This window comes from Tachysurus fulvidraco, chromosome 16, assembly GCF_022655615.1.
Source record: "Tachysurus fulvidraco isolate hzauxx_2018 chromosome 16, HZAU_PFXX_2.0, whole genome shotgun sequence".
NCBI lineage: Eukaryota > Metazoa > Chordata > Actinopteri > Siluriformes > Bagridae > Tachysurus > Tachysurus fulvidraco.
This window is the reverse complement of record NC_062533.1, coordinates 13,446,041-13,469,512: the sequence shown is the minus strand read 5'-3', so window position 1 is coordinate 13,469,512 and position 23,472 is coordinate 13,446,041. Positions and strand designations below refer to the sequence as shown.

The following is a 23,472-nucleotide window of genomic DNA, read 5'->3' as shown; positions in this document are numbered from 1 at the left end:
AAACCTTTGTTGTGTGCATGTTGAACACAAGGGCTGCCAGGCTCCGACTCCAGCTCAAGTTTGGACCTGAGGAATTTTTGCCCTTGAGTCTAAGAACTTATGTCAGCCTGAGTGGTTAAAACTACAGGGAGTCCTATAATTTGCAAAAAAAAAAAAAAAAAAACACACACACACAAAAAAAAAAACACACAAAAAAACCCAGCGTTTAATTCGAATGTGCTTATGCACTCATAAGGACATTAATCTGACAGGAGGACGTTTTACTTGCTTGCTCACGTTGAGCTCAACGTGTCAATGTTGTTGGGAGAAACATGTCTTAAACCCTCTAAATGTTTTGGTAACTGTAGTAACTGCTGTAGTAACTGTAGTCTTAGAGGACCATTTATTTATTTATTTATTTTGAAAAACTGTTTGAAAGCCTGAAAGCCCAGGCAGAATCTGCTAAAGGTGTGTAGAAGGTTTACTGGGTTTATTCAACACACTGTACTAGCACTTATTGTTATCCTGCACTGCCGATCGAGGCTTTGATGCGCCTCAGTCTTCATATTTACTCCATACCAGATTACTGGTTTGCATTTTACTCAGGAAGGTCAAAAAGAGAAGGAGGAGACTAGGAGAATTTTATAGTGCTTTTCATGAGAATGGCATGCACATGTTCATTTTATGGCAGGAGACAAACAAAAAATGAAAGGAGAAAAGAAAAAAAGCTTGCACAGATACAGTATGTCAAAGTAGTGATGATACTACATAAGTCATGGTCTGTATGGTCAGGACACTCTTTATCTGTAGGTTGTAATTTGGACATTAAGGATGTAGCAGGTCAGCAGGAGGTTGATGAGCTGCTCTTAAACTTATCTCCTGCAGGTTCCATGTGGTGGAGGAGAGCTGGAGGAATGTCAAGAATTCTGTGCAATTGAAAAATGGTGGGCTTTCACATGCACAACACATGCTCTCGTCGGTCTGAACCTTCTTGAAACAAGTTAGGTAATCATTTATATTTTAATGTACATTAGTCTGACATTTTGGAGTAGTTCATAGAAAGGTTAAGAGCTTAAGTCTGATGTAGTTTTTGGTGTTTGAATAGCGATCACACAATAACACCAAGGTTAATTTAGATTAAATATTGATGGCCCACTCCATGGTTCTGCCAACATGTATCTATTGAACATTTCTAACACTTCATGAAATAAGTATAGAGTGTCATTGTCTTAACTTTGTCCTAAACACCTCCTTTCTGAGGGGTCGTCAAGTGCACAGTGATGTATTCAAGCGTTACCTATTTACAAAAATCAGACCTCCAAGCCTTTTCCTTAATACCTAACCCAAATCCCAGTGGACTCACGTCACATTTTGGGAATTTAAATATGAAATGCATGTGCTTATAAACACATTTCAAGCAATAGGCCTTTAACGAGTGACCTTTAAAGGTCTGAGACTTTAACAGTCTAAGACTCAAACTTAAAACATTCTAGCTCCTCAAACTTTCTGCAAAGTCTTAATTACATATTGGTTTGGATTTGATGTATGGATTAAGTCGGTTTTAAGTCGGTGTTACTGTATTTGACTCAATGCTAAATTTATCAACATTAATTTTATTTATATAGCACAATTAAAAGTGCTTTACAAAGTGCTTTACAATTACAAATCTACACTATATATATATATATATATATATATATATATATATATATATATATATATATATATATATGCTAATTATTTATACTTTTTCAAATTTTTTTTATATATATATAAGGAAATTGATCATTAATAACAACAACAACAACAACAACAACAATAATAATAATAATAATAATAATAATAATAATAATAATAATAATAATAATAATAATAATAATAATAATAATAATTAAAAATAAGTCAGACAGAAATCTCCATGGTCAATGATGAGCAGGTGGAGGAATGCCTGGAAAGTTGGAGGTCTGCTCCAGAAAGAAGAGGAATGTCAGTCGTAGTAAGACAGAATACATGTGTATGAACAAGAGGGAAGGAATTGCTGAGGTCAAAAAGGTGCAGGAGTTGAAGTATTTGGGGTCAACCATCCAGTGTGATGGGGAGTGTGGGAAAGAGGTGAAGAGGCGAGTACAGGCGGGTTGGAGAGACTGTTTTGGGGACAAGGTCAGAGAGGCCAGATTGAGAGGGTTTGGACATGTACAGAGGAGGGAGATAGTTGAAGATAGATGGAGCTGCCAGGTGAGAGGTTTAGAGGAAGGCCAAAGAGGAGATATATAGATGTGTTAAAAGAGGACATGGTGCAAGAGTAGAGGATACTGAGGATAGAACTAGGTGGAAACAGATAATTTGCTGTTGCTTCCCCTAGTAGGAAAAGCTGAAAGTAGAAGAAAACAACAACACCCAACATTTCCTACCTGATCTTGATAAGCTTCTCCGTCCCAGTTCTGAAAAACATGTGATGATGTTGCCACCAACATGCTTCAGTGTAGGTCTCAGATGATGGCCTGGTGATGATAGCTGCTTGGCTACTACCTGGTATAATGCTTGGACTTTAAATCAGAGTTTAATCTTGGTTCATTAGACCATAGAATAAATTAGGTCAATTTTTGACCCAAGCCAATCACACACACACACAAAGAAAAAACTAGAATTACATCAGAAGATCTCTCATGTTCTTCATTATGTCTCTAACTAAAGGCACTCAGCCTGGCTTTCATCCAGCTCTAGGAAGAGTCTCTGTGATGACTTCATCCATTTAAGAATAATCTGCCCTGAAACACTTTTGTCTCATGGGTTTACACACAAATCCACTGACTTCATGGTTTATTTGTTGCCTGGACATTTGCAGACTCTCAGCTGTATACAGAGATGTGACTTTGTAAATCATGTGTCATTAAATGAATTTGCTATATTTTATTCTCTTCTTGGGGATTAGTGGAAACAGAACGTTCCCGAGTTCAATTTCCAGTTTCATGTCAAAGGGGGTAAAACAAATTTAGTCATTCATTCATTCATTTCATTCATTCATTTCATTCATTCATTCATGTGTCTTCAGTTATTGCTTCATCCTTGGGAGGGTTTCAGTGAAACCAGAGTCCTGGAAAACATGAATCATGAGACAGGAATAAAACTGACATATGGCTCTAGTCCATCACATGGCATGATGCATGTGCACTCAGAAAGCGTAGAATCTGGAGGAAACCCAAGAGAACAAAGAGAAGTTAAAATGAGGTGACATCAGAGACCAGAGATCAGGATCGAGATGAAGGAATCTGGATCGGTGAGACAACTTCAACAAGTCACCAAGAAAGTGTTTTAAGATTTGACTTAAAAGGTGACACAGATTAAGCTTGTCTAAGTTCAACTGGTACTGTAGGTAGTTTAAGGACCTTGGTGCAGCGGGCAGAAATTCACACTTGTTTTTAGCCAGTATCATAGAACGGTCGGCTAAAATTAGTCTAGCATCTTCTGTGCTTTTCTTTTGTGTTGGAAATATTACTTTTACATGTAGTCCAATTCAAAAAAGTGATATTTTTCAAACTGTAGTGCTTTATACTGCCCTTAATAAATCCCTCAGCTACTGTTTTGAAAGTCAAGCTCTCCACTGACCCTCCCAGAGTAATCAAGTGCCAGATTTTCCATTAAGATTGCAACATAGGATCAGGACGAAATTTTCCAGACAGCATGCATCTTGCTGAGAAGGTTCTGGTGTTCCTTTTGTTTTACTACTGTAGTACAATCAAGAAGCCTCTTTCATCTGAAAGTGCTGAAGTAAAACCAGAGCCTAAAGGCCCTCCATCTGATGCAGTTTAACTTTAAACATGAGAGGAAGCTAACTAAATTGAAGCGACGGTTCGACTTCCTGATATTTTTTATTATTCTTGAGTACTAATTGGCTGTCACGTGACTGTAGGTCACTTGCTGTACATCCTATAATGTATGACGATCAAACCAATTTCCTTTAATCAGGATGGGAAAAATTCTGAGATATTTTTTAAATCTCTTCCAACTTGGCAGCAATCGAACCATTAAGTATAAGCATAGCTTGCTAGCCGAGGTTAGGAAATCTATTAGAAATCATTGTCTTCTGAAGGAAGTTAAGTCAATAATTGACTCATCGGATGCAATTAAATACATCTTCATCATATAGGTTAAAAACCTTGATTGAGTAATCACATTGTTTCTCAGGTAGTTTGTAACCATTCCCTTGTTCGGACATTTCTTCAGTAATCTTTCAAAAATGTCTTTCCACCTCACAAAAACCAGTACAGTAGTATTGAGTGGAATGTGTGTGTGTGTGTGTGTGTGTGTGTGTGTGTGTGTGTGTGTGTGTGTGTGTGTGTGTGTGTGTGTGTCCAGTGATGGACCCAGATTTCCCAGGACATGCTCTAGATCCAGCATGAACCTGTCCAGGATAAACTGGCTATCTGAAGAAAGATGAATGACATCTGGATAATGGGCCAAAATAGCAGCAATTCAGACAATCATATCTAAGCTTTGGTGTCACTTTAGATTTGGGCCAAACATGGCCCACCTCTAAATTCCCATCTGATCAAGGTTGAGAGATGACTGTGCTCTGGAAGCCAGATTCGGACAAGTTTATTGCTTCATTCCAAAGCATTCTGTGGGCCAGATGATAGTAGTAAGTGTGTGCTGACACTCAGCCATTGCTAATCTGGATTATTACAAACCTCTCTGCATTCATCATGTTGATGATCAGTGCTTTCCATTATGCAGCCCCATCCCTTTATCTTTGATTAACAGGATTAGGCAACAAGTCTCATCGTAAGAATTATAAACAGTAAGCGGCATGTAATAAAAGCATAATAAAACCAAGTGACATCTTATGGCAGGCAATGTGGGAAAAGTCCTGTGTACATTACTCCCTGTCATCTCCATCAGGAACACTGTGCATGTGTCTGGCCAGACATCTTGAGATAGCAAATAGAAGGAACTCGAAATGAACGCGCTTTCAACGTTTTCTTGGCCATACCGATGTTGTTTCACCACTGGATGTCAGTGTGTCCCAACAGAGATGAGTGTGTGACACAGCGGAGGTGCTGCGTTCACAGATGATTTCTATTATCTCAGTCTGTCTCTTTATCTCACTCTCACTCATACCCTCATAGCTCCATTTCCCAGACATCACACCAATGGTCCATGTCAGGAACAGTCTGACACGCTCGTCAATGACAGGACTGTATTTTCCGCTACCACTATTTATCTTAGTTGTCCTCGGTTGATTTATAAAAATAGAATATTTGACATAAAAGAAAGCATGGAAAGGAATAACACGCATTTCCCCTAAGCACTGTGTCACAGCACGCAGGTTACAAGAGTACATTTTTGTTCGACTTCAACATCTTTATGCGTTTACTATACTGATGTGAGTCGGATGTTCCTGTTTGTGCAAATTGCAATTCTGCTGTGTTGCACGAGCGTGCATGAAAGAGTCATGGGTTCCAGATGCACTCTCTGTGAAGTCACGTTTAAGTGAAATGAAATAAGTTTTTGGCATGGTAAAAAACACAATAGTATTTAGAAACAGGTGTTAAATGTTGCCGTCAAATTACGAGGCACCCATTGAGATGAAAGTCATGCTAGCAGATTGTATGAAATACAATACATGTCAGTGGTAGCTTTGTGTGTCAGCTAATGAGGAGAAGATTGTGAGTTCAAATCTCAGGGCTAAACCACTGTGGAGCCCATGAACAATTACCCTAGCGAGTGTCAGGCTCATTTCTGCCTTTTGATAAGAAGTGTGTTCAATTCTGGCTAATTTTACACTCCAGTTAAGACGATATTTCTGACTGATTATGAAGTGTGTGGTTCCTGATTCTCACACCAGCTCAATTACAGGAATTTGAGATGTTGTCTATTACAATCTCTGGTTAAACCTTGATAAATGTAGCAGTGCTTTTCCAAAAGTCCAGCAGAATTACACCATTGCAAATTTCTCCAGACCACCTTGCATGGAAACACTTAGCGCATGTGTCTTGTTTAAAACTTTATTTTTATGTAAACCAACAAAATCTCTCTCTTTTATTATAAAAACCAACAATAATCTTGTGCAAACGGAGAAAAGCCGTTTTATTTGTTGTCGTTACTGTTGTGATAACAAGTTCAATTAATCAGATAAACAGAACTACAGCACAGCGTTAAAAGAAACGCAACTATTTGTAACTTTTGGTTTGTAGGAATTCTTACCGAGAGACCATCTGGACCAAAATGCAGACAATGTGCAGTTTTCTGACTCTGCTTATTTTTTATGAAATTTTGCAAATGCTGATTTTTTTCATCTTCACATGTGTACGTAAATGAGTGGCGATCACCTACAAGTGTCTACTACCTAAGTAGTGTAAAGTGTCTCCAGATCATCTGCATTTAGTGATTTAGCCTGTGAAAGGAAAAGCTCACAGAGAGCTGAAAATGTATAATGAGGAATACAAAGAAACAACATTTCTCAGAGGCTGTGCCAATTAAAATATTATTTCCCAGTGTAACAGCACCTGAAAAGGTGAAAACGTGTAGAACATTTGTAGGAAAAGTGAATTGTTTGTGATTTTAACGAAGTGTAAAAAATTGCTTGACTTTGAAACAGAGAATAAAAATATATCCAAACTGTAGCAAGGTGAGGCACGATGGCTTAGTGGTTAGCATGTTTGCCTCACAACTCCAGGGTTGGGGGTTCGATTCCCGCCTCCGCCTTGTGTGTGTGGAGTTTGCATGTTCTCCCTGTGCCTTGGGGGTTTCCTCCGGGTACTCCGGTTTCCACCCCCGGTCCAAAGACATACATGGTAGGTTGATTGGCATCTCTGGAAAACTGTCCGTAGTGTGTGAGTGAATGAGAGTGTGTGTGTGTGTGTGTGTGTGTGCCCTGCGATGGGTTGGCACTCCGTCCAGGGTGTATCCTGCCTAGATGCCCGATGACGCCTGAAATAGGCACAGGCTCCCCGTGACCCGAGAAGTTCGGATAAGAGGTAGAAAATGAATGAATGAATGAATGAATGTAACAAGGTGAAAATTAATACCATTAACATCAAATAGTTCAATTAAAAATCATTAAATTTGTGTGGAATATAAATAAATTAGAATGAAATCTGTGTATAAAATTGCAGTGACTCAATAACAATCAAATGATTTTTGAAAGTTAAACAATTGAGGTTTACAAAGACAGGAACTTTTATAGGACCAACTAAAACTGATTTTATTGAATTTCTTGTTTAAATGCTCTTAGGAATAAATAACGGATATATTTGTTCATATGCAGCTTGATAAATGTGATAAAAGCAGCTATACTGGAGGAGTCATTTATGGTTTGCTTGATGTCTCGATTGAGGGTGCTAAAAGTTATTGGTTTCTATCATAGAGGTGTTTAAACAGGATTATGCAAACGGTGCCCCGGTGACATGTCCAAGCTTAACCGGTTTTACCAGTACACTGGCGCTCCATTGGTGCTCCACTGATGTAACTGAAATCATTTTATCCGACGTTTTTTTCTCAGCAAGTCTGTAATAAAATGAGTCAGGACTCTGTTGGCTTTCAGTGTGATACATGTTAGATGCTTATGAATCAGCACTGGGGCCAAATGAAAGAGCAGAAATAGGTCTGCTATCACTATTTACTTTGAAGATAGAAACATTTGTGTGAAAAAACTAATCATTTTGGTGTTGTTGGTTTTTTTGGAACTTGTCTATGAATATATTACCTTCACTAGAAAGTAAAAACAGAAACGCTTTAGAAGTAAGGATAAATCATGCTGAGATGATGCTCCTGCCTTCCCTTTGAAACCAATTCAGGGTTAGCTACAAACATGCCTATTAAAATGATCATGGCAGGGGACTTAAAAGCTTATTTACAGGTGGCAGATGCCTTCTATGACTTCCAAGCAATTATACCCAAACCCTTTAACTTCAGACTATTGAACTGCATGCTGAGATTTCAGTGAGGGCCAAACACATGGAAAGCATACTACTTTTTCAGCAAGAAAGAAATCGACAACATCTTGAAATGTGGAGATTGTGCCAAGCAGCCTACAAAGGTATTCTAACACTTTGAAGCAATGAGATAAAATAATGAAAATTAAAAGCGACAGCTAGCATAACATTAGCTAACAATCGAGCTGCGTTTCAGCAAAGTCATGTGAGAGTGTTGAACCTAACCATTGAACTAGATTATACTGGTAATGCTCTCACTGTGCATGTTGGAAAAATGCTTGAATTTCATTACTTTAAATTGAAAAAAGCTGCACAATCCCTGTTCTTTGAAGAAGGCGTTAAAGTCTGTGGCCAGTGCCATGAGAAAAGACACCAAGAGTCCCAAGAAGCCAGAAAACCTGCTTGCTCCTTAGACGGCATTCAGGAGCACAAACAAGCCGAGGCTTTTAAACCCGAGAGGTGTACGCCAAAAGCTTAACCGTTACGCACATTTAGTAAGGATTTTATACAGAAATCATACACATGACCTACATACACATACACATAAGCATTTAAGCAAATTATGTGAAAGTTATACATGCTTGCAAAAACAGAGATTTATCATAGGGGCTTTTTACACCTGGTCACTTCATGCGTTTTCTGTGATCAGATAGCTATCAGATGGTAAAAAGACCAGGTCTAAATGCCCTCCGAAACGTTTTCGAGACGGATATAAATCCCATCGTACAAACTCCTTCAGGAGGTGGTCTGGGACACATTTCAGATAAAACTGGACAGGTGTAAATGCATGTGGTTGTTCAAGCCACATACGTCAGCGCTATACTCCTCCCAAACGGAAGTACGTCACTCGCAGGTGATCTTTCACCCAGGAATCTCGTTGGGTTTTAAAATGCACTGCTACTGCCAGCGAAAATACAGCAAACAGTAAATGTTGTTTTTTGTGGCATAATCGTGGTAACAAGTTTTTTCGTCTTCTTTTTGACTGCATTCTGAAAACCGCATACACCAAAGCTGATTCGCCAAGACGCATTTATGTGGCCTAATGTAAATGGAACAGTTTTAACAAATCAGACAGCTATCGGATCAGAGAAGTGACCAGGTGTAAAAGCATTATTTCCATTAGTATATTAATCAACAACTTAAAATTCCCAAAATGCTAGAAAATACCTTGTTAGAATATTCATGACTGATTTAGTGTCGAAATTGTAATTTTTAACTTTAACTGTGACTGCCAGCACATAATAAAAACAAACTAAATAATACCAATTGCTGAATCAAGTGCTATTTTATAAGATGGCAGAAAAGCTGTTGACGTTAAGCACATAGTCAGTGAATAGGTCGCTGTTTGCAGTAATTTTAGATACACCAATCAGCCATAACATTAAAAACACTAGCAAGCGTATACAGATTCCTTGCACACTGAAAAAAAAAAAAACGGTTCAGTAACATTAGATGACAAACAGTTCAAGGTTTTAATTTGGCCTCCAAATTCCCCAGATCTCAATCCAATCAAGCATTTGTAGGATGTGCTGGAAAAAAAAAACATCTGTTCTCGCCTCACAACTTACAGGACTGAAAGGATCTGCTGCTAACATCTGATGCCAGATACCACAGCACACCTTCATTTGTCTTGTGTGGTCCAGGCCTAAACAAGTCAGAGCTGTTTTGGCAGAAAACTGGGGACCTACTCAATATTAATCAGGTGGTTTAATGTTATGGTTGAACGGCGTATCTGCTTCAATGCTTGCTGTCTTTTCTTTCATATAATTACATTATTTTTCACTTTTAGCATTTCTGCATTTTTTATCCATATCTTTAGGTTAAAGACCATAAAACCCCAAAATCCCCTCTCTGACTCTTTTACTGTGTCTAAAACACCCATAAGCCATTGCACATAATATGCTCTCTGCATTCATCATGTCACAAGACTATGAGCACCTTACTATGCTTAATTTAGCAGGGGTACTTAATTCATACATCGTGTAGCATTTCCTAACTTTGTCTCTCTATGCGTATAATCACATATTCACTATCATGGTTGTTTCCTAGTGTTTGTATTTCACTTTGTGTAACTGCTCAACCTTTACCTCCACTCACCCATCAACCTTTACCTCTCAACCATCATTCCTGACAACACGCTTAGTTCTATTCTTTTTTTTTTTTAAACTGCTTCACCAAAGGCTATGTGAACATTTTCCTCCATGCAACAAAGAAATAAATAAAAATGAACAATGCACATGAATAACTTAAATGATGCTAAGACAAAATTATTCCGGTGGGATTTGTGCATCAATCTACATACAGATAAATATGTACTGAGTAATTTTGTGTGAACTTTATCAGTGTTCTGCTTTACAGGTAGCTCATACACACACCATACACACTCCATACATAAACACACCATTAGATCAGTGTCACTGTAATACAACACAATTAAACGATTCGATGTTAACGTTTTTATACCGTGTGTGTTTCCCAACAGTTATGTTATTCATATATATATATATACAAAAGCATTATTTTATTTATAAACCTCAGATCTAAGGCTTAGTTTATTTGAACACTTCTCTATTGGATATGTAAAGTCCAAAATTTGAGACAGTTTATTTTCTGGGATGCTCACATTCTGAACATTTCCTTTAATAGAGAAAATGCCTGACCCGATGAGACGCTCCAAGTGCGTCACTACAGTCCATGTGTGTGTGCCGAAAAATGTCCTTACTAAGCTGTGCTTGGCTTTAAAAGCATGCAGCAAAAAGAGGTTTGCAATAGAGACACACAGATCTCAGAAAAGTGATTCAATTTGCCCTTATACATACAACGTCTTATGGATATATGCCCTTTCCCTACAATTTCCCTCTGTTTATGTAAACAACTGAATATTCTATTGGTGTTTAAATGCACAGAAAACTGCTCCATCAATAATGTCTCCATTTAGCCACAGCTGCTTGAAATATTAATGTCTTAAATTTCTCCTATAATAAACAAGGAATAGTCAGCTGAAAAAACTTCATTTTATTTTGCATTGTTTGTTGCAAAACGTGTATCAGAGTTTACTGAGACCAATGGGGCAGAAGTATATTTTATATCAGAAGTATAACTACAAATGTACATTTGCTTAGTTTTCATTGTTAACGTTTTAAGTTGACTTACCCTTTTAGTAAATCTCCAAACTCCATCCAATGAAAACAAAGAAAAGGTTCCTTTCTGCTACTAGAGTCGTTCATTGACATTCAGGTCATAGGTCCCGCTAGTTAAAAATTATCCGCTAAAAATTGACATGAGTCCGTCAACTATATGGGGGATGCGGTAGCCTAGTGGTTAAGGTGTTGGACTTTAGTGGTTAAGGTGCCCAAAATTGTGAGCTCAAATCCCAGATCCACCAAGGTGGTGGACCACAACCCTCAATTGTATAAAATGAGATAAAAAAAAAAAGTAAGTCACCCTGTTTAAGGGAGTCTGACAAACGATTATATGAATATAGGAAAAGAAAAAGAAAAAACAACCTGGCTACAATAAACTGAGCACACTTTTTGATTACTTTATTAAAGCACATTTTGAGTGCTTGTCATACAATACTCAGTTCATCTTGGTTTGCCAACTGTATTCCAAACTTCTTTGTAAAAATTTTACAAATCGCTCAAATCGTATTTAAATCTGCGCACTGACTGGGTCATCTTCTACTTCTAATGGCATGCCTTAATTCATTTGATTTGGGCTTTGCATCAGTATCATGCTGGAAAGTAAATTTTTTTCTTCATGTTTATATATTTTGGAAAATGGAGCTATTTCTGCTTCCATATATCTTGAATAGACCCCCAGCCTCAGAAGAAGAAGTAGCTGCATAGTACGATGCTTCCACCACCATGCTTCACTGTAGTGTTCTTTCATGGATAAGCTTTCTTGTTTTCTTTTTTTGTGTCAGACATGTCTACAATAATGCTCAAAAAGTTCTACCTTTTTCTCATGAGAGACAAGTCCCATAATGCAATTTTGTTGTTGTTGTTTGTTTGTTTGTTTGTTTGTTTGTTTGTTTGTTTGTTTGTTTGTTTGTTTGTGAGATGGTTTCTCAGGTCTTCCTACTAGCCATCCTACCCCATGGTCCAGACATATGAAGAATACAAAAGATTGTTATTGTATTCAGGATTGCATCTTTAATGTAGCTGTCAATCATAGGAGTTTCACTGAGAGGTTTTGTCTTTTCTTTTTGTCTATAATAAAGGATGTCTTTTTTGTGCTAAAGTCAGTGTGATGCCCCATGGTACATTTAATGTCCATTCTGGTTCTGTAGGCTAGAAGTCACCATGTATATTTATATTTAAACAATAGTGATATAAATGAATAGCTATAGTGTGTTATTCATTCTGAATCCCACCATCTGCATGCCGCTCACATCCATTGTTATTAGTCAGATTAATTAACGTTCACAGATGACACATGACCTATTCAGAAAGAGCTAAACCAAGCAAAATAAGATGCAGACAAAAGCTGTCCTATAACTCTCCAGTTAGCACAACACATAGTCGCATGATGAGAAAAATAACAACACTAGCCAGACTCAATTGATATCTTTTATATTTGATGTGAAGAAAAAAAAAACAGAACTTTTAGCTAAACACTAGCTGACAACTTGATGACTTTTCTGCAGGTGCAAACATAATCTGCTACTTCGTGGGATTTGACCATTTGACCTGTCTCCTAAATGAGGATTTTTCTTTGTTTGTCTTATCCCTGTCTCTTGGGTACAATTTAGAACTGTATTGGAGAATAATTTAATAATAACAGTGTCTCTATCAGATAGGATTTGTTAGATACAAAAAAAAAAAAAAAACTTTTCCTGTGTAGAAAAGCATGCAGCAGTGTGTTTAAGGGACCAGGGTTTGGATTTTAGAGCTAATGTAACCTTTATTTCATGGGATTTGTATAGAGAGACATTGATATTAAGAGAAATAATAGTTAAGAAGAGAGGTAGAGGCTGGTATGAGCTGAGAGATGAAGGGATTTGATTTTGAGTAAGAGTAAAAATTGTCCAAACTATTTGGAAGTTAAGGGATCGAGAAAAATCCGCTAACCATGCAAAAAAGCGAAGATGGTTAGATAGAAAATGTTAGATACATAAAACTAAATAAAACTAAATAAAAAGAATAACTGTACTATATAATGTTAGTAAAGGTTTACTAGTTTACTACTACAGTGTCTTAAACTACTAGGTTTACTACTACAGTGTCTTAAAGTCAATGTGACACTGTGAGTTCACCGACTGCGTTGAACCAGTGGCAGTGCTTAAACACCACAGTGATCTTTTTATGATGCATGTTAATTCTTTCTTTCTAGATTTTTCTGAAAAGTAACAGCATGGTATAGATTGTTTTTGGTGATGGACAAAACATAATGTGTCCAGTTCTGAGGATCGGATGATCACAAATTATCTGTATCATTGAGACGTTCATTATTTAAATAAATAAATAAATAAATACCTAGCTATACAACAATGCTTCATACTTGAGGAATAAGTATTATATTTTATTAATCATTATACAATGCTTTAATGCTTTGAAGAGTACACACGCTTGAGCTGTCAGATCTGATATAGTACGTATTCCCTGAAGGTATTTTCAGATTGAAAGGGATATTTTCCGTGACGGCAGTTCATTCTCTGCGCTGTGGCAGCCTGTTAAAGGTTCCCGAACTTGGACGGTTGCCTGGTACAAGGCCAAGTTTAGACAAGCTTCCAAACGAGATGCCATTTTATTTCATATATGGGATTTGTCATTTTAAAAATAGCTAACAGTGGAAAATCAGTGGATGCAGAATTAATCCAGATCCAGCATATCAGCTGTCGATTGTTCATGTATGGAAAAATAACTTTAGTCCTGAAGGAACTGTTCTCTTTTGAGAAGTACACAACATAATTGCAACGACTTGTTAAATGTGCTTGAAATCACGACTACAAAAAGCACACATTTTCCATTCCAAACTGCCCACACAGATCTGTACAGGTCTGCATTGACTCAATGTGGTATTTGCATGTGTTTGTCTCAGACCACGCCTGTTTTGGTCTTCTTTAACCCCCTCACCGAGACCCACCGCCGAGAACACCACCCATGGGCCATGATCAGCAAACAAGGCCCAGTGCTTCTCCATGCTATGCACAATGTAAGAATTCCACATTTACAAAAGTGAGTCATAGTCCTAATTTTTCTCCTCTTTCCCGTCAACAACACATCCATTATAGCTTGTCTCTATGCTTCCTGCTGCACTTTGGGTATGTAATGGAGGAAAGATTCTGGAGGATAGTGCATCATCTCTGTGGCCTGTTCTCTCAGCTACTTTGCTAAAATTAAAAAACAATTCATACCATCTGGGATTAATGATCTTTTAATCATGTCATAAAAACTGGATCAATAGCAATGTTATACTTGCATGAGCACTATATATCTTATCACCGGCGCGGTGGTGGCTCAGGCGGTTACGGCTCTGGGTTGCTGATCGGAGTTGATGATCCACCGGTGGGCCCTTGAGCAAGGCTCTTAACAATCAGTGCTCCGAGGGTGCTGTATCGTGGCTGACCCAGGGTTTTCATCACAATTTCCAAAGTTGGGATAGGGAAAGAGAAGAATTTCACTGTGCTATAATGTACAGTATATATGTCAAATAAAGACTTCTATAAATCTATATAAATCATCATGGTGACTTGTGCAAGCGAGTCAGTAAAGTCCCACCTGTCAGAAAAAGGCATAATTTTTGGCATTCAATCATTGGTTTAAGAATGATGTTCTTTATGAGGTTATGTACTGTAGTTCAGCCCCTTCAAGAGTGCTCCCAATCATCATATGGAGAAGCCATACATCCAGGATCCAGGTAGGACAAGCAAAGAGCAATAAGCATCAACTTTTTTTATTCTAAGTAAAAAATTGTGTGTGTGTGTGTGTGTGTGTGTGTGTGTGTGTGTGTGTGTGTGTGTGTGTGTGTGTGTGTGTGTGTTCACAAATGCATTCCATAATCCTTGAATATTAAATTTCAACCCACATTTTTGATATCATGAGCAGCCATCAGTGTACATCAGGTACATACATACTCATCAAAAGCTATTTTTCTCCTAAAAACCAAAAACGGATCAAAAGATATCTGAAAATTAAGAAAAGAGACATCTAAAACAAACAAACAAACAAAAAAAAACAACATTTCTGATTTATAGATTTCCATTTGCAAGACTGCAAAGAACACATACCTGTACAAACAATGCTCTGGGAGCAGGTGGAAGACAGGAAACGTGTAGAAGGACTAATGTGTTCCTGGCAAGAATATTTTGCCAAGTTATCTTGTAAGAACAAACTTGTAATAACATGAGGACTGGGGAAAATCCTGTAAGAATTTGAGATATGCCTTTAGTGCCTTAAGTCCTAGCAGTTCTCAGCTTTACAAGCCATGGCATTCTGTAGGTAGCAACCCAATAAATCTACCAGGAGCTTTCTCTTGGTCAAATAAAAAAAAAAAAAATGAAAAGGAATGTTGAAAATGAATCAGTTGTATTACTGTATGCATTTTACAGGTATTTCACAGGTAATTTGCTTAAAACCTGCTGTTCTCTTGCTAGTGTGTTACTACTGTAGATTTTTGTAGTTAATCTTATATTTTTCAGCTTGTTCACCTAACAAGTCATCAACGGTTGTGTCCACTCCAGAGTGACAATGGGTTCTTCACCCCTTACTGTTTTCACCTTATTTTTATAAAGTCTAACCAATTAAATCAGAGTACTGTTGAATTCTTTGCTCTGATTGGTTGCTTGATATCTCTGATTAGTTTCCCATTACAGCACTCGTGTTTTATTTGTGTTTTATTCTTTACTTTCTAAACACTGATTTAAACCTGTTTTTTGTGCACTAATTTTCATCTTTGCTTTAAAACTTTTGTCCAGCATCTGTAGTCTGTTACAACAATAGAGTTCATTTTGAATAGTATTTTACTGCTCAATGTTTTTTGATATTCTCATGTATGAATTAAAAGTAGAAGAAGGCTTTATATTTGTCACCTAGACATTAAAGCACAGAACAGAAGTTTTAGGAAGTTTGGGGTCAGAGGGCAAGGCCAGCTATGATACAGCACCCCTGGTGCAGAGAGAGTTATGGGCCTTGATCAAGAGCCCAACAGTGGCAGCTTGGCAGTACTGGGGCATGAACCCCAACTTTCTGATTAAGCACTTGAGCCACCATTTCCCCTAATTTCTTAAAGGTGCTTGTGAAATCTTGTATAAGGTTCCTCAACAATCCAAAGAACCCTTAGGAGTCCCTGCTTTTTTATTTTAAACAATGTAATAATAGTTACCCAAACTACAACTATCAGCAGGGAATAGGTTTTAGTACAGTATGTGTATCAGGTTCTTCTCTCTGTGGGCTGATTTTTGTTAGTTTACTGCACCCCCTCTGTGTCTTCTTCTTCTTCTTCTTCTTCTTCTTCTTCTTCTTCTTCTTCTTCTTCTTCTTCTTCTTTTTCCTCTCTCGCTCCTTACCCCAGCCCTGACCGTGCACATATTTTCAATATGATTGTGTGTCTATCAGTGAGCTTGAGGACTAATCCACAATGTAAACTATGTGTGGAAAAGAGTGAAATGGCTGAACCACACCTTATATTCTGGTTCACGTTTATCCATCCAGATTGAACCGGTTTCATTAAAGGCAGACAGAAATGTAATCATTGGGATGACAAAAAGGAAATAGTATTAGTCTATTCGTTGATTAGTCTACCAGGAAAAATACTTGCTCTCTTTTATTGCTTGCTATATTAATAATGAGAAAAATAGTTACAGCATAAAGATAGAATTTTAAAAAATGCTTTTTACCTTTCTGCTTCCAGAAATTGCAAAACAAAATCCCCAAATTTGAAGCAGGAACTAAAGTAGGACTTGTCGCTGAGAGGAACATACAGTACAGGTATGTTAAGAATCTTTTTGTTTGTTCGTCATTACTTCCAATGGATTTCCCTTTTTCTGTCTCAGGCATGCTCGCATCTAAGCAGACTGGCTGTCTTCTGAATATTTGTAAATACAGGATGCCTAACATGTGACACAATTCATTTAACGACACCATTTTATTTTTCCACCCCCTGATTAATGGCATGCACCTGTGTGAACTTATTCACACAGACAATTCTGACATATTTGTGCACTGAGACACTCTGTCTGTGTTTCATCCCCCTTGGATTATCAGCAAATATTTCTCAACAATGGAAATTATTTACTCTTTTGATGTCAAGTCAAAGAAATGACTTTTACGTTAGTATTGAAAGACACGACAGCAAAAACCATGTGCAGTAAAATGTTGTTAGAACCTGAAACTTTTAATATTTGTTTATTCATAGCACATAGGCTGAAAACAGTGCATTCAGCAAGTATTCACACCTCCTTCACTTTAGTCAATTTTTTTTATGTTGCATTAATCTACACTATGTGCCCTGTAAATGGCAACGTGAAAACAGAATTCTAGTAATGTCTGTAAATGTATTCATTCATTCATTCATACATTTTTTACCGCTTGTCTGAACTACCTCGTGTCACGGGGAGAATGTGCCTATCTCAGACGTCATCGGGCATCGAGGCAGGATACACCCTGGAAGGAGTGCCAACCCATCGCAGGGCACACACACTCTCATTCACTCACACACTACGGACAATTTTCCAGAGATGCCAATCAACCTACCATGTATGTCTTTGGACCGGGGAGGAAACCGGAGTACCCGGAGGAAACCCCGAGGCGGGGGGGGGGGGGGGGGGGGGGGGGGGGGGGGGGGGGCTTGCAAACTCCACACACACAAGGCGGAGGTGGGAATTGAACCCCCAACCCTGGAGATGTGAGGCAAACGTGCTAACCACTAAGCCACCGTGCCTCACCTTGTAAATGTATTTAAAAATAAAAAAGTGAAACATCACATGTACACAAGTATGAAGACCATTTACTAGTACTTAGTTAAAGTACAAAGTGGAACAGGATTTTATTAAGAATATTTCCTCAACAATGACCAGTCTCCCAGTCCCTGAAAAACAACCCCACAGCATGATGCTGCCACCACCATGCTTCACTATTTTTTTGCAAATTACAAGCAAGCTTTCATTTTGTGTTTTGTACTGATGAGAAGCTTCAGTCTAGCCACTCTGCCATAAAGCCTAGGGCGGTGGAGATCTGCAGAGCTGGTTGTCCTTCTGAAACTGAGTCTGTCCCATCTCCACACAGGATCTCTGGAGCTCAGTCGGGTTCTTGTTCACCTTTTTTTTTTTTTTACTAAGGCAGGTTTGGCCGGGTGACCAGCTCTTGAAAGAGTCTTGGTTGTGCCATTTAAGAATTATGGAGGCCGCTGTGCTATGAATCTTCATTGCAGCAGAAAGTTTTTTTGTAACCTTCCCCAGATCTGTGTCTTGTGTCAACAATCCTGTCTCTGACCTCTGCAGGCAGTTCCTGTGACCTCATGGCTTGGTTTTTGCTCTGATATGCACTGTCAGCTGTGAAGCCCTTAATAGATAGGTGTGTGCCTTTCCAAATCATGTCCAATCGATTTAATTTTCCACAGGTGGACTCAAATCAATGTGTAGAATCATCTCGGCACAAAAATGTCTAGAACTCTGTTTTCACATTGTCATTATGGGAAGTGTAGATTAATGAGAAAGAGAAAGAGTTTGAACGATTGTAATACCTGGCTGCAACATAACAAATTGAAAATAGTTAAGGGGGATTGAATACACCGTAAATTTAATGGATTTGCAGCATTGGCTAAAATCGTCCCAAAACAACACCATTATAAAAGGTTAAACGTACTTTTATATTTCTTTGCTAACAATGAGAAATGGAAAAGAAAAACAAAAAGAGAGAGAGAAACAAAAGTCTTCTGCCGTACAACGATCACATTTCCCTGTTCCCTTTGCCGGTTTAGAGAAGGACTGCTTTTTAATGTCTCTTTAAATCTTTCTCAATTAAATTATTGTTTACGTGAACAAACTCATAATACTCGGACAATTAATCCACCTCAAAACCATAATAAATGTATTATCATGAACCTTTTTTTCTCTCTCTGAACTGAAGCATGATGTCATATCCTCTTCCAAAGTACTTTCCAACAGAATTGGGCAAATTTAATAGCTTTCATAGAGAAAAGGCTTGGTAAATTGTGCTTAAACAAGGCTTATTGTGCTCTTTTTATTAGAGTGATTTTTGCATTCAGACTGTGCGGCAGATGCGTAATTTGTGGTATTTCATGTATACTTTATTTAACCACTGGCATGGCATGAAATTTTATGTGCTTTGGTTAAATGCAAGCACATTTGTCTGCAGAGAATTTAGGTTATGTTCAACTATACATTTCTTTCTCTTCTTGATATTCAAATCCCGTAAGACTTAATCAGGGTATTTGGTTAACAGCTAGAAAATAGAGAAAAATCATTCTTTATTGTGGTATAATCAATTTTCTTATAACCATTATGTCTTTTTCATATGCAATACAGTGTGAATTAAATACAATAGCACATACTATTAATGGCAACTGATGACTTAATTCATTTCCAATAACAGCACATCTGTTTTTTTTCTCTTGAAATAAACACTAACAATTTTACATATTACAAATATTTTATATAAGAAAAAGTTGAGATTTATTACAGCACAATGGTATAAATAATTTGCTCTATTAAATATATCCAGCAAAAAATACACTCAAGTCTGCAGACTGGTTTGACACCCACTCAGAGAAGATTCTGAAGTTTCTTTAACAGACTATAGTCTTGCATTAGCAGTATACAAAGTCGGAGGAACTTGCAGGCAATCCGTGTTGTCTGTACTAATATCCAGCAAGCAGTTGGGCATTGTGCCAATAGCCAGTGACTACAGAGCTGCTCCAGGGTCCCGAATGCTTCTGTCACATTTTAAACCTCAGCCGGGATGTATAAGGGGATCAAGCAGGCTATTGGTCTAAAACAGAATAAGACAGCTCCACTGAGATTATCCATATGCAAAGGCATCAAAGACAGAACTAAACAAAAGGAACACTGTGTACAACATTACACTGAACGGTACACTGTTGTCACGGAGACATGCCATGGAATCTCTTCCCATGATGGATGAACCTGATGCAGAACTCCAAGGTTGGAGTGGAAGAACTCATGGCAGCACAGAGCCCTGACCTCAACCTCTGAGGTAATTGAACATATCTGAGATAAACCAAGCTTGTCACTTGCCATCAATGTTCAGCCACAATTCAGTTCAGTTTGACTTTATTTCTATAGCACTTTTAACAAATGTGACAGTCACAAAGAAGATTTCCAGCAATATAAAAATGTTATATCTAATATAAAGGATACTGTTTTAGATTTGATCACTGAGCAAGCCAGAGCTGACCGTAGCAAGGAAAAGCTCCCTGAGATAAAGATCACCGTCATGTGAGTGACACTGGATTGTAAATAATTTTTTTCTACAGTATAACTGTATTATTGAGGTTAAATTGGCAAATTCCAACAGCTTTGCACAAAAAGCTAGTAGAAAGCCTTCCAAGAAGTGTGGAGAATATTGTAACAGCATAAGGGGACTAAGTCTGGAACAGTGAAAAATGCTCTAATTGTCAGAGAAGAGGCTGACTTAATAGATAAAAATTTTAAACCCAAATATTAGGATAACATAAAAAGGGGGTTTGATAGAATAAATAAAGAACAATGGGCTGGAAAGATGAGTAATCTAGAACCACACAAACATGAACACAAACACAAGGACTAAGTAACAAAAACAAAGACAAGACAACCGGTATAAATAGGGGTGACAATCACTGAAACACAAGGAACAGATAAGGAAAGGGCAGGGCTAACACACATGATAAAACAAAGACGCATGGCACAAAACAAAGACACATAGCACAGATAAACAAACTGCAAGAAAGTCCCCCTAGTGTCCAAACAGGAATAAGTCCAGGCCATGTCTTGACTCTGATCTACATTATATGGCAACTAGGAGGTTTGTATTGCTAACTTAACTTACTAGCAAAAGTTAGCTGATATCATCATATCATTTTTCCTAATGAAAAGATTTTCTTGTCTGGGATTATTTATACACCTAGACATAAAGACCATGAAGCAACAGACAACTTTGGTACGTTTTTCCAACGTTATCAGTTATACGTTCTATGTTAATCAGCAGTTATTTGGATCCCAGTCTATTTTATTTACTTTGCTGTACCATTTATTCTCCTCTGAAGTAAGAGGAGTAATTTTAGCCATCTTACACTTTTGTGGACCAAAACAGAACAAAATACATGGCATATATACAGCGATAATATATGTATGGAGGTTTCAATCTCTTCTGCTTATCTTATCCTATCTTATCTTATCTTATCTTATCTTATCCTATCTTATCTTATCTAATCTTAGTGTATCTTATTCTATCTTATCTTATCTCATCTTATCTTATCTAATCTTAGTTTAACTTAGCTTATTTTAGCATAGCTTATCCTATCTTATTTTATCTTATCTTATCTTATCTTATCTTATCTTATCTCATCTTAGTTTATCTTATCTTAGCTTATATAATCTTATCTTATCTTATCTCATCTTAGTTTATCTTAGCTTATCTTAACTTATCTAATCCTTTCTTATCTTATCCTATCTTATCTTATCCTATCTTATCTCGGATCCAGCAGCTATTGCACTCTAATCCACCCCAGATCCAACATGGTTCTCTCAATCACCTAAACTCAAGTGCACCTGTTTCCTATTTTCACCCATTACTCATTACATTTAAGCATTTCAGTCACACATGTCCATGGTGAGGTTATGACTTTCTTTTCATTTGCAATTCTGAGCATTATTTCTGATTGGTTTCCTGGCTTTGGACCATTGCTCATTTGTCTATATTTTGATCTCCACTTTGCTCGCTGTGTGTGTGCCTGACATTGTAGATTAGTTAAAAAGAAAATTTTTTGCTCGCACTTACATCCAAGTCCCTCAAAATTTGTGATGTTGGTTTTGGGTTGTGTCTTTTCCTTTTTTATTTATTGCTTCAATCAAAAGCAGGAAGTGAAATTTTCTATTAATGAAATAAGGCAATAATATGAGTGCTGGGATTATAGAGGAAAAGAGAGTTGGGTTTGGTGAGATTATGATTTATGGGAAAGTAGTCGATATGCATTCTGTACTGGGATTAATGCGATAGCTTGTTGCTACAATGTGAATATGACAGGTCATAAATGTTACACAGAATGAAACTGTCCTTTCATATATGGACAATTGATTGTAATGTAGTGACCCCTTGGGCTTACCATTTATTATAATTTTTTTTTTATTGTTGTTTGTGTAAAGATTTTGCTGGCCAAGCCATCTGACTGTGAGTCTCTAAGACTCGCGTTCTGTGACGCAAGTTCCTTTTATAAAGCAGATGTCAGATCTCATACAATTTACGTGCTTTTGCTGTGTTTTCTTTTATTCAGCAGAGCTAATTGGAGAACCAAATGCATTTATATTTCACAAGCTTATTGTCAAGGATAATACATTAGGATTATTATTGCAGTCATTGTTGACTTGTGATGTTGGATAGGGTTAAAAAACAAAAATGATTATCAGTGAAACTATTCGGTTGCACAATACATCATATGAGGCATCAATTATTAGGACATACACCCACACACAGCTGCATTCATGATTGAACAGCCCATGATGTAGCTTCAAGTCAGTAAAGCTCTATTTGCGTCATGTTTGCTCCAAATATCAAACATGGCTAAAAAAACCCTAATGATTCTATCATCTGTCTCTTTGTGTAATTTGCACTTTGACTTGACGTACAAAATGTGCTTTTCTACTTGGCTTTACCTTCAAATGATGTTGTGTTTGGAATGCAAATACTATGCGGTGCAGTTACATCAGTAGAGGAGGTGAAAAAGATCGGCTCAAGCTTCACTTCTTCATACCATTTTGTTGCTGGTGCTGTTGTTTAATTCCACAAAATATATCTAACATCAAATAATCTGATGCAAAAAAAAAAAGGGACCTTACTACTGTAGGTTAGACATGGTTGCAGTGGATGATACAAAACTAGGCACAAACGCGGCGTATGGACGCATTTAGTTTTAGCATTAAACTAAAAGTGAACACTGCAGAAAAGCACTGAGGAGATGCTGAGGTGAACCGAAAGCATTTAAATTGCAGATATATTTGGTTTCTCTGCTTAACTGTAGTAGAAAGTTGTGTTTAAACAGTGAAAAGTGGATGATGAGAAATAGAAGAAAGTAATAGTAAGAAGTCAGTGATTGAAGCTATGTGTCTGTTTAGTAGCACTCAGTGTTCTGTGGTGTGGAGAAGAAGCGACAGAGAGAACATGAAAATCAGTCGATTTTAGAGTGAATGGTGAGTATGAAGAAGAAGAAGAAGGCCAGAAAGGAAACCAGACCTGCAGACACATAAATAACTGGGCCCATATTCACAAAGATTTAGATTATGATCTCAGAGAGTTCAATATCATTCATTCATTCAATCATTTTCTAATGCTTATTCGAACTTCTCAGGTCACGGGGAACGTCATCGGACATCGAGGCAGGATAC

The 23,472-nt window shown here is 37.5% G+C and overlaps 1 long non-coding RNA gene across 1 annotated transcript; it reads left to right on the top strand.

Moving 5' to 3' along the window:
• The first annotated feature begins 3,150 nt into the window (after positions 1-3,150).
• LOC125139056 lies at positions 3,151-23,472 on the top strand. Its single transcript, XR_007138174.1, has 3 exons — positions 3,151-3,256; positions 16,767-16,843; positions 23,436-23,472. It is a non-coding gene; the product is annotated as an uncharacterized LOC125139056 (long non-coding RNA).